Below are 11,033 nucleotides of genomic sequence, written 5' to 3'. Positions count from 1 at the left end.
TATTTGATGGCTCTATATGTCCCTCTGCTGATTGCTGATCAATTAATTGTCGGGCTGCTGATATTTTCTCAGATGTTAAGGGCCATTGCTCAACCCATACTGGTTGTGGTGATTTCCAGACTATGGGATCAGCAGTCCTAAGGGCAATGGCCCCAATTATAAATCCTGTGGAGGAGTGTGAGGTATTACTTTCTTTTCCTAATCCCTTTTCTGGATTAGATCCCCTGTCTAGCATCTGTGATGTTACTCTATCACTGGAGCTATATAATAGAACTCCCATTTGAGACAAGATATCTCTTCCCCATAATGTAAAGGGGATAGTCATAATTACATAGTGACAGAATGTTCCTGAATGTTGATCTTCATCAGTCCAAGTTAAAATCTGAGAACTCTTTTTTACATTAGATGCCTTGCCTAGTCCTACTAGGGAAGTGGAGGTGGTGTGCGTGGGCCATGAAGAGGGCCAATCCTTCCCTGCTTTTTTTAAAATTATTTATTTATTTATTTATTTATTTATTTATTTATTTATTTATTTATTTTTCATGTGGAAGGAGCCAGAATGTTCCATTGTTCACCCAATTTGTTGGCAAATATCTCTATTTTTCCCCTGCATCAGGGCTTTCATTTCCCTTCAGTACAGCATCATTATCTTCCTCATCTTCACCCTCATCTTCCTCATCTTCACCCTCACCTGTTTTTATTTCTTCAGAAGGAGGTGGTGATTCCTTTGCTAGCTTTAGTACCATGTTTTCAAGATATTCTGGCAAACTTTTGAACTGTTGTTTGGTTGGCTGGAAGAAGTGAGGGCTTCTCCGTGCTAACAGTCTCAGGGCTCTCCAACCATAATTTGGATTGTTCACAACCTTATATTCATTTTCAATCATGCTTTCCGGGTCTGCCTGTTCAATGGCTTCTTCAAAGAATTCCTCCAAAGTTGGCATATAGCCTCTTGGGTCTGATTTACAAGCTTCCATATTATCCGGGCAGAGATCCCAAAGGCTTGTTAACGCCCCCTTTTCCTTCAGAATCTTTTTGTTGGGCCCTTTCCCCAGGAAGTCCAGGAAGTCCTCTGGTGCTGTTCTCTTTCGTACTGCTCTCATCGGCTTAGTATCTGATGTTCTTTCCTTCACAAAACTTGGGCAGCCTTCATTTTTCCATGAGTTCCAGTTTTCTTCAGTGTTTAATATATGCTCTACCATCTTTGAAAATCGCTCTCCTTCGGGTGGGTTTTCAGATAGCAGTTGATAAACTGATTTTGTAGTACCTTCAATCCAGAGTGACTGCTCATCAGTTAAAACATCGTTTGAACTTTTGGATTTCACCTGTCCCTTGAGATATTGGAATAAAATGAGATACTGCAGTAGAATGTGTCGGCGAAAGTTACTGTCTCTTAGTTGTAAACCCAGCAACTTTTCACTTGTTAAAAATTTTGCAAGGAATACATGTTCTCCTCCTGTTTTTAATTCTCCCATCTTTTTTCTTGAGGCCTGAGCATCATCTAATTTATAATTCTTGAAAACAGCCAGGACTTCTTCTGAGTACTTGAGGAAAGTTTTCCATGAAATCTTCTCATAGCATTGCACAGGGTTCCTGAAGTAATCCTGAAGGGACCAGAATTTTCGATACAGGCTGTAACCCATTGGAATGGAGCAAGTTGTTGGAGCTTCATCATCACCCATTTCACCTTCCTCTACGTCCATTCCTTCTCCTCCGTCTTCAGCGTGCATCTGACCCAAGGTGCTTTCCTGCTCATTGGTATTGAAAACAGTGACATTTTCCAGATTAAACTGACTCTGCAAGTTAAGACCGGATCTCTCAGATAAAGGGAAAAGCCTGGCCAAAAAGAGTTGAATTCGTGCCCGCAAAACTGTGTGCTGGGATTTTGATAATCTTCTTAAGAGATCATTGCACATACGTAGTAAATAATTTTTCCCAGCAGAATAGAATATATTTGATTTCCAAGTAGCAACATTTTTTTCCACAAACGTGAATATTGTGCCACACTGATCCAAAGGGAGACATTCCAAAACGTCTCCCAACAATACAGAAGGTGTAGATGCGGTGCAAATACCTTCAGTTACTCCCGAAATAGCAAGAGAAATAATAGCTAAAACATTTTCACACGATGAGTGATTTATAATTTCTTCTTGCAGAACACCTCTGAAAGCTTGGTCAAGGGTACATTGTTTTTCATCTTCAGTTCCAGGTAACTGGCTGAAGGTATTCAACAACGGCTTGATATTTTTGTTGTTCAGGGCTTCTCTGGTAGACTTCATAAACGGCGTCCATGCTTCGAGTACACTGAAGCATGGCCGTGTAGGAGACATCTTCTCAGCAGTGTGTGTTGTTGGGGTCGAAGCCCAGCAGGTCCAGGGGTTCCCAAACGTGTGGACGGAGTCGGCCAAGAAGAAATGACACGGAGACAGCGTTCAGTTGATCAGCAGCCTAGCCAGGATCTCTAGCCAGGATCTCCAGCCAAGTTCTGTCTAGGTTCTCCAGCCAAGTTCTGGTGTTTATTGTCTTGTTACATCTGTATTTATATCGGTTGATTTTAATCCTGTCAATTTCTATTGCAAAGGTTAGGGCGTTTCTTATCTCCATTCCAGGGAGTAAAGATTATGTAGCTTAAGCGTGATTGTTTGTAGTTAAAGTGATTAACTTGCACTTAGTTAAGGGGTTTTATCCCTTCTCTAACTTCAGGGAAAAATCCGTACCTGGGGAAACAACCTTTCTCGGAAAGGTGACCTTGGTTAAAACACACAGCGCTAAGGGGAGCAAACATATTAAGAACAGTATGCCATATACGCCAGGTCCCTTAAAACATATGCTGTGCAGATGTTTCTTCCCTGCAGCAACTGTGTCAAGCAGCAAGGATGGACCGGCTTCAGGCATTTTCCTTCATAACATGATCTAGAATTGTCATTATTTTATTGCTCTAGACCAGTGGTCGGCAAACTCATTAGTCAACAGAGCCAAATATCAACAGTACAACGATTGAAATTTCTTTTGAGAGCCAAATTTTTTCAGCTTAAACTATATAGGTAGGTACATTGTTATTAACTTAATTAGGGTACTCTTAAGGCTTAGGAAGAGCCACACTCAAGGGACCAAAGAGCCGCATGTGGCTCGTGAGCCGCAGTTTGCCTACCATGGATCTAGACCAATCTTAAACTAATATTTATTTTAGCTTATATAATTTATTGGGCCTTAAGTTTAGTCCTATTGATTTAAAATAGAACTTCTTTTTACTGATTTTAAAACATCATTATCTTTCATAGTATGGAGGTTTCTCAAAAAATTAAGAATACCTTCCATATGACCCAGCAACCTCTCTTCTGGGTATCTACTGCAAACATTTGAAAACATTTATTCGCAAAGATATATTCACCCCTATGTTCATCGCAGCACTATTCATAGTGGCCAAGACATGGACACAACTGAAGTGTTCTTCCATTGATGATTGGATAAAGAAGATGTGGTACATATATATGATGGAATACTACTCAGACATAAGAAAAGATGAAATACTGCCATTTGTGACAATGTGGGTGGACCTTGAGAATATCATGCTAAACAAAATAAGTCAGTCAGACAAAGCTAAGACCCATATGATTCCACTTCTATGTGGGGTATAAAACTGAAATTCATAGACAGACAGGAGAGTTGGGGCAGTAAAGGGTCATGGGAAACAGATATATATGATGATGGAAGATAATTTGGGTTTGGGTGGTGGGCACACAATGTAATATACAGATCATTTATCATAGAAATGTACTCTTGAAACCTACATAATCATATTAACCAATGTCAGCCCAATAAATTTAACAAAAAAGAAAAAGAAATGTAATTGAACCCTCCCCCCTTTTTAACTTTTATCGTTTCTTTATGCAGTGGAATACCTATGTTAATTTAGTAATATCAAATACTTATTTAATCTATAATAGAAACCTTATTTATCCATAGTATGAATATCAGTTTACTGGACACAGTATTCCAGATGAGAAAACAGGGTGGTTTTGTTATGAGGCTATGTGTTTGAGTGTGTGAGTTTGTGTGTGTGTATACAAATTTAATTTTCTAATTAAATCTAAATGTCATTTTTAAGCATTTACTCTATACCCTCTTCTATATCAATTTCTCCTTGGCTATTTTACTAACATGACTTAAATAGCAGTTTTCATGTGCTCAATCAGGAAATCCCTCTCTCAGCTTGCTCTAAAATCTGTAAAATAGACAAGTCCAAAGTTTCCCATACTTAAACACTCAAAATAGGATTTGACATTTAGAAAGTAGGTCAAGTGCCCTACCACTGGTTTGGCATGCATCAGTGTAGTATTCATAAACAATTTTAGCCACTAGGCAGCACAAATAAGCCTTAAATATGTTTCTAATACTGCTCATTCTTTTTTTTTTCTTAAGAAAACAGAACTTTACATAATATTTACCACAAAATGAATTTTAAAAGCCCAACCCATAGCCTTATTTTTTTTCTTTTTCTTTTTTTTAAACCCTCCCCCAAAGATATTTTTCCATTGATTTTAAAGAGTGGAAGAGAGAGGGAAAGACAGAGAGAAATATCGATGTGAGAGAAACACATCAATTGGTTGCTTCCTGCAGGGCCCAGGCCAGGGAGGAGCCTACAACTAAGGTACATGCCTTGACCTGAATCAAACCCAGGACCCTTCAGTCTGCAGGCCAATGCTCTATGCACTGAGCCATACCGGCTAGGGCCCCATAGCCTTATTTTAATACTTATAACAAACTCTTTTGTCAATTTTGTTGGCATTTCAGACAATAGAGAATAGAGATCAGAATGACTCCTGTTTCTACTTCCTAATTATGGACTTTAGGCATGTTAGTAATATTCTTTGTAAGTTCATTTCTACATCACAAAGACGATAATTACACAAAGATGTCCAAGAACTCAAATTACAATGATCATCACAGTCTACAAACTATTTCAAAGTTTCAAAATGAAACTCTTAATCCATTAATTATTGCAATGGTGTTGATAGGCTTAAAAAACTTACATATGATTTTTTTAAAGCTAAAGAATCAGAAAAGCTGATTGTGCAACTTCTGTCTTATAACTTCAAACCTACAACCACCTTCCTCCACTATTTCTGGTTCATCCTTTCGATGTGCAGATTTTTCTTTCTCTTACTCATAGTATTTTCTAAACTAAGTCAATGATATTCTTTGAGAGAATTACTTTAATCTAGATCTATAATACTTTACTCTTCCTATAGATACCACTCTGTTATATTTTTTCACATAACTTGCATCTATTTCATTTTGTACTACAATCCCTGAATCATGGAATTCTTCTATTGTTGCTTTGCCTTTCTTTTAAAAAAATTTGTATATACTTTTTAAATTGATTTTAGAGAGGGAAGTAGAGGGAGAGAGAGATAGAAACATCAATGATGAGAGAGAATCATTGATCTGCTGCCTCCTGCATGCCCCCCACTGGGGATTGAGCCTGCAACCTAAACATGTGCCTTGACCTGGAATTGAACCATGACCTCCGGGTCCATAGGTCAATGCTCAACCACTGAGCCACACCAGCCGGGCTGCTTTACCTTTCTAAAGTAACAGTCTACTTTGCGTAATAACTAAAATGTAATGAAATTTTCCTAACACATATGAAATGAGAATATGCACAGCTTTCTTAAAATTTGAGATATAGGTTATATGGAGGTTGAGAAAAAACTAAAAAAAATAAACCCTTTTCTGAAACTATGTAGCAAAAATCAATGAACATAATCATGTCATTTGAAAATAGTAACTATTTATATTGTGTGGCTGTTTGTTTGTTTGTTTGTAAGTCCATGGCATTACTGCACTGGCTAACAGCCCCAGTAAAATATCAAATTCAGGTGTTTGGCAGCATATCTTTGCCTCCTCTGACATGAATTTAGCAAACTAACAAATACAAAGTTAAAATAAAAAAATCAATTGCATTTGTACACCTAAGCATGAGGACATGAAAATGGAAATTTTAAATAATATTATTCATATTGGCATCAGATGATATCAAACACATGGCAAACAATCAGACAAAAGCTTTGTAAGGCCTCTACATCTAAAATTATGAAACACTGCTGAAAGAAATTAAAGAAAATCTGGATAAGTAAGGTATACCATGTTCAGTGATTTAAAGACTTGATATGTTAAGGTATCCATTTTTCTATGATTAAAATATAGATTAAATGCAAGTCTCTCTCAAAATTTGAGCAGCCTGTTTTGATTTCAACTAAATAAAATTCAAATAAAGGCAACTTACTCTATTGTGATAGTATTTTGTGGGGACAGGAGTATTGAAAAGTTATAAATTAAAACATTTGGAGGGATAAAACAGTCTATGTCTTGCTTTGTGCTGTTGTTACAGAGGCTCATACAATTGTCAAAAGCTCATCAAAGTAAATAGTAAGATCTGTGCATTTTCCTAAATAATTATTTCATTTCAATAAAATGAGATCAAGCAAATAAACATATAAAGCGTGCAGCATGGGTCTTGCAACATAGTACTTTAAAAAAATAAGAGATTAATCTTCCGTTGAAAAATTGGCATATTACCGATCATTAGGAGCAGAAGTCTGAACATTTCTGCCCATTACATTGTGGTAGCAAAGTCACCAAGGAAAACATAACATAGTCAAGCTCTAGATATAACAATGCTGTCCTCACATAGCAAACAGACAGAGCCAGGTCATCTCTAACGGTGGGCATATTGATCCCCCTTTGCTGGCAGGTCCCTTGTGGCAGGTGTTGCAGAGCCACTGGCCTGCATGCACCCCTCTGATGCCAAAGACAGAGGACCTGTTCCCTCTCTGCAGGAGATAAATTTAGCTGTGGGTGAACTGTGCTCAGCATGGTCAGGGTTGGGGAGGGGCGGTGAAGGATTAAAGACAGACAAGATAATACAGCTGGGACTAGGTGGATCTCTTGTGCCTGGATGAGGACACAGAGACACAGCCTGTAAGCCAAAGCTTTACTTTATAGTCAGAGCACACAAAGCAAAACAAGGGTAGTGGCCAACATGGTTGCAATGTTTCTTGCAAGTTTCACCTTGTTTTGGCAGCACTTGCTGCACCTCCCACAGCCCATTAGCTACCTAGGAATGAACTAAGGAGGACTATAAGGTCAAGCTTAATTATGCTAGGAGGGCTCTGCCCTCCAAGCTGGGACTTGTTTGTGGCCCTGCCACAGGTCAGTCCGAGGCTTAACCCTATAGCCGCTCCCTATAAGTGGGGCTGACCGGGTGTCCTATGACATACATGCTTAAATAGAACAGAGTACACAATGGGTCTGAAACAGGAAAAGACATTTTCACATAAAGTGTTAAGCTGAGCACAGGCTGTGAGGATTCTATCTCTTAGTAAGGAAGTGTTCCAGGCCCAAGACCCGTTCTTATTCAGCCAATTAGGGATCAAAAGACTGCACATGAGATTGCCTTTCCCAAAGTTGACCTTTTCTCTAAAACCTATACAATGAGTTAAATCTGTACTTTATTGTATGCAAATACAGAAAGTGGTCCTTGTTCAAGTGAAATCCATAAGTTAAATTTTGCAAAGATGTGTTGTTTGACAGCATAATTCAGAAGAACGCTTAAACCTGGATGCACCACAGTTTATCAGTTGAAGGGATTGACCAGTGTGAAAATTATCAGTTTCCATAACCCCAAAAAATATTCTCCCATGGCTAACTCCAATTTTAAATTTAATGTCCATAAATGAGCGATTTCTATTTGTGAGCACAAATGCTTTAAATAAGGGGTTTGGGTTCTTAGGACTAAATCTGGTGTGGGAGGCTAAGCAACACCCTGATCTACAGTAGTCGCTGTCACCATATGCCTGATACAAATAATAAGGTTCATTGATAATGTTTTTAAAAGAGTGCTTTATGCAAGTAATCAGCAAGTTAGCTTCATGGAGCAGGGGCTAGTCACCATTATTGTGTTTGCATTAAATTTTCAAAGTGTTATCTACAAGTAGGCTCATTGCTGTTCTAAGTCCATGAAAAGTGAATGTAAAAGGAGAAGATTCAAATCCTAAATATAGGGAAACCTAGGAAATCTGCAGAGGATAATGCTGGAGCTTGTTCCAGATGCCCTCATATTCCTCTTTTCATGTTTGTGTACACTCCCACTCCTGCCCGGTTTCCCTAGACTTCCAGAGGCCAGCACCTGAGGCTTTTACAGGTCTACTCTCAGCTACTTAGATCAGAATAATTTAAGTATCTTTGTCCTCAACTGAGAAGTCTGGTAAGTTTGGGAGCATGCAAGCCCAGTCCCCTTGTCTCAAGTTCCTCTGCAGGATCTGATGGAAGCCACATTCCCTGGAATTGTACCTGAGATCCTCTCCGTCTCTCCCCTCTTTTCTTCCCTCCCTCACCAGTTTCCCCTGAGATCATGTCCTTAATAACGCAATCAGGAACCCTAATCCCTGGGGGGGGGGGGGGTGCGGGGCGGGGGATGCAATAACAATAGAAAACAAAGCCTGGAATAAAACAGGGACTTACATATTTCTTGCTATTTGCCTGCCACAAACAACCCCCTGAGGCAAGTATTATTATTACAGGTTAAAGAAAGATGCGGTGAGCAACAAGCCCAAGGCCACAAACCAAGGGAGGATATGGTATTAATACAAACATTAAAAAAAAGCACAGATTAATAAAATGGCAGATGGTGAACAATGCAAAAAAAAAATCAACACTGAACAACAATAATGTTTACAGAGCACAGTGTACATTGTCATTTGCCTCAGAAACCAAGTAAGTAAACAAAATAAACATAAAAAACAAAAGCCAGGATGTGGGACAAATTTTCAGAAGGTAATGTTCTCATCTTTCATAGCCCTGAGTAAATTGATATTCTTTAGGGTTGAACTGTGGTTGAAATTTCAAAGCCCCAACTTCTTCACACAGAATAAGTGAAATCATACAGGGTTCTAAAATCCTCTACTCTGAAAAATACTTACTGAAATTTGCCAATTCCTTCAGTTTCGCCTCACATTTTTCCTTATGTTGAATTCAGTTAGAATGGCATTTAATACATTTTAGTGTGAGAATATATATTTTATATCATTACTGCTACTGCTATTTTTTATGCATCAAAAGATGACTAGAGGCGTCCCAGGTCTTGTCCCGGAGCAAATGGAGTAAGCAGCTGAAACTAATAACACCCACCCCGAATTGGCGAAATTACTCAGCTGGTGAGACAGTTTGCAGCCGGGAAGGGCAGAGCTCCCCTGGAAAGGTAAAAAACCAGGGATCTGGGCAGGAAACTTTGCCAGACCTCTGAGCCCAGAGGGTCGGAGGGAGACTGCGTGGCAGACAGCAGCCCCTGACTGGGGAAAGGAGTTCCTCGGGATTCCTGGCACTGGGGTATTTGAGATTTGGATTCTGTGATTACGGAGGACTGAGCCTAAAGGGGGCAGCCTGAGGAGCTGACCAGATCATGCAGTGCCGGTAAGAGAGGAGCGTTTCCGAGCCCAGCGTTTGTTTGTTTCTTTGTTTTCACTGAACCCTGCTCATAGGACAGTTCGGATACAGACACTCACCTGTGCTGAAGAGAGGGAGAAGGTGCCCATGAGTGGAATGGGGAGAGGCTGAGGGGCGGGGGGGGGGGGGGGCTGGGAGAGGAGACAACAAATTGAGTGCTGAGATACCCCTGGCCCAGGACTGGGGCAGCCATTCTCTCCAGAGGGTGGAATTCCTCCCCCCACCCCCCAGGCAAGGAGCACAGCCACACCCAGATTCCACCCTGTACGAGATAAAAGATTAAAATAATCTGATCTGTCCCTGGGAGTTACCAGGATCTGGCCTATAGAGGGACTTTCAGTCCCACCAACAACACAGAGCAGGGTAACGTTTATTTAAGAACAGGCTCTGGGCAGTTGCCCTCCCCAAACCAGTTTTAAGTGCAATAGAAAAAAAATAAACCCTTGCTGCTGGGTAGAGAAGCCATATAGCCTCAGAGGCCAACCCCAAAACACTGTCACCCAGAGGCTGAGCCACAAACTGACTCTTAGGTGAACACAAATTAAGGCAGTCTGGATCACAAATATGGCCTGCTTTAAAATCAGGACTGTGATTTACAACACGGAGGAACAGTGTATTGCAGGGAAATTCAACACTCTCCTGAATACCTGGCAGGACTAAGGCGAGCCAGGCTGAAGAGTAGAAGAACCGAAAGACCTTTACTACTGCAAATTTTTTTTTTCTTTTTTCGCCTTTTAACTAAGAAACCCATTTTGTTTCTTTTTCTTCTTTTTCCATCACCTGATTTTACCCTTTTAATTACTACATTTTTATTTTTAACCATTAATATTACTGCTATCATTTTACCATTTTTTACCTTCCTCACTATCCAAATATTTTTTTTTCTCTTATCTTTCTATTGTTTTCTTGCTGTTTGCTTGATTGTTGAACATATTATTTTTTTTGTTTGTCTGTGGTTTTTTGTGGTTTTTTTTGCTCGTTTTGTTTTGTGTTTTTTTTTCTTTTTTAGGATTGGTTGTGAGGTTGTTTTCCTTTTTCTTTTTCTTTTTTTCTGCTGGTTTTTCCCCTCCCTCCCCTCCCCCACCCCCCCGGCTATTTTTGTGCTTCTGTTTTCCCTTGCCTCTCTTGATATCATTGGTTGTTTGTAGTTTGCATTCATCTCCAGGGATCTGTTGCTGGAATTTGTTGGGATTAGTGGCCATTCTATCGGAGTTTTCTCCTCATAAAAATAGTCTCTCTCCCTCTTCTACTTCATTCTCTCTTTTCGTTCTTTTTTCCTCCTCTTTTTTTCCCAATTTCATCTTTGCACTTCTTTTTTGTTTTTTTTCTTATTTTTCTTTTCTTTTCCATTTTCTCCTTTATCTTTTTCTCTTCTTTCCTCCTTATCCCCTAATTCTCTTAATTCGAGTGGTCACCTTTATTTGGGGTTGTTAATATCGTGAATATATCTGTGTTCAGTGCCTGGTACGTTGTCACTTGTGTGTTGTATTTTGTGCCTTTAAATCAAAGCAGCAGATCCAAGCAACAGC

General features: G+C 39.5%; 1 pseudogene; it reads right to left on the bottom strand.

Annotated features, from left to right (window-relative positions):
- Positions 1 to 540: 540 nt before the first annotated feature.
- LOC102431944 lies at positions 541 to 2,327 on the bottom strand (annotated as a pseudogene).
- Between the last annotated feature and the right edge of the window lie 8,706 nt (positions 2,328 to 11,033).

Source organism: Myotis lucifugus, unplaced genomic scaffold (genome assembly GCF_000147115.1).
Source record: "Myotis lucifugus unplaced genomic scaffold, Myoluc2.0 scaffold_398, whole genome shotgun sequence".
NCBI lineage: Eukaryota > Metazoa > Chordata > Mammalia > Chiroptera > Vespertilionidae > Myotis > Myotis lucifugus.
Note: the sequence above shows the minus strand (reverse complement) of the source record. Positions and strands in the feature narration are given on the sequence as shown.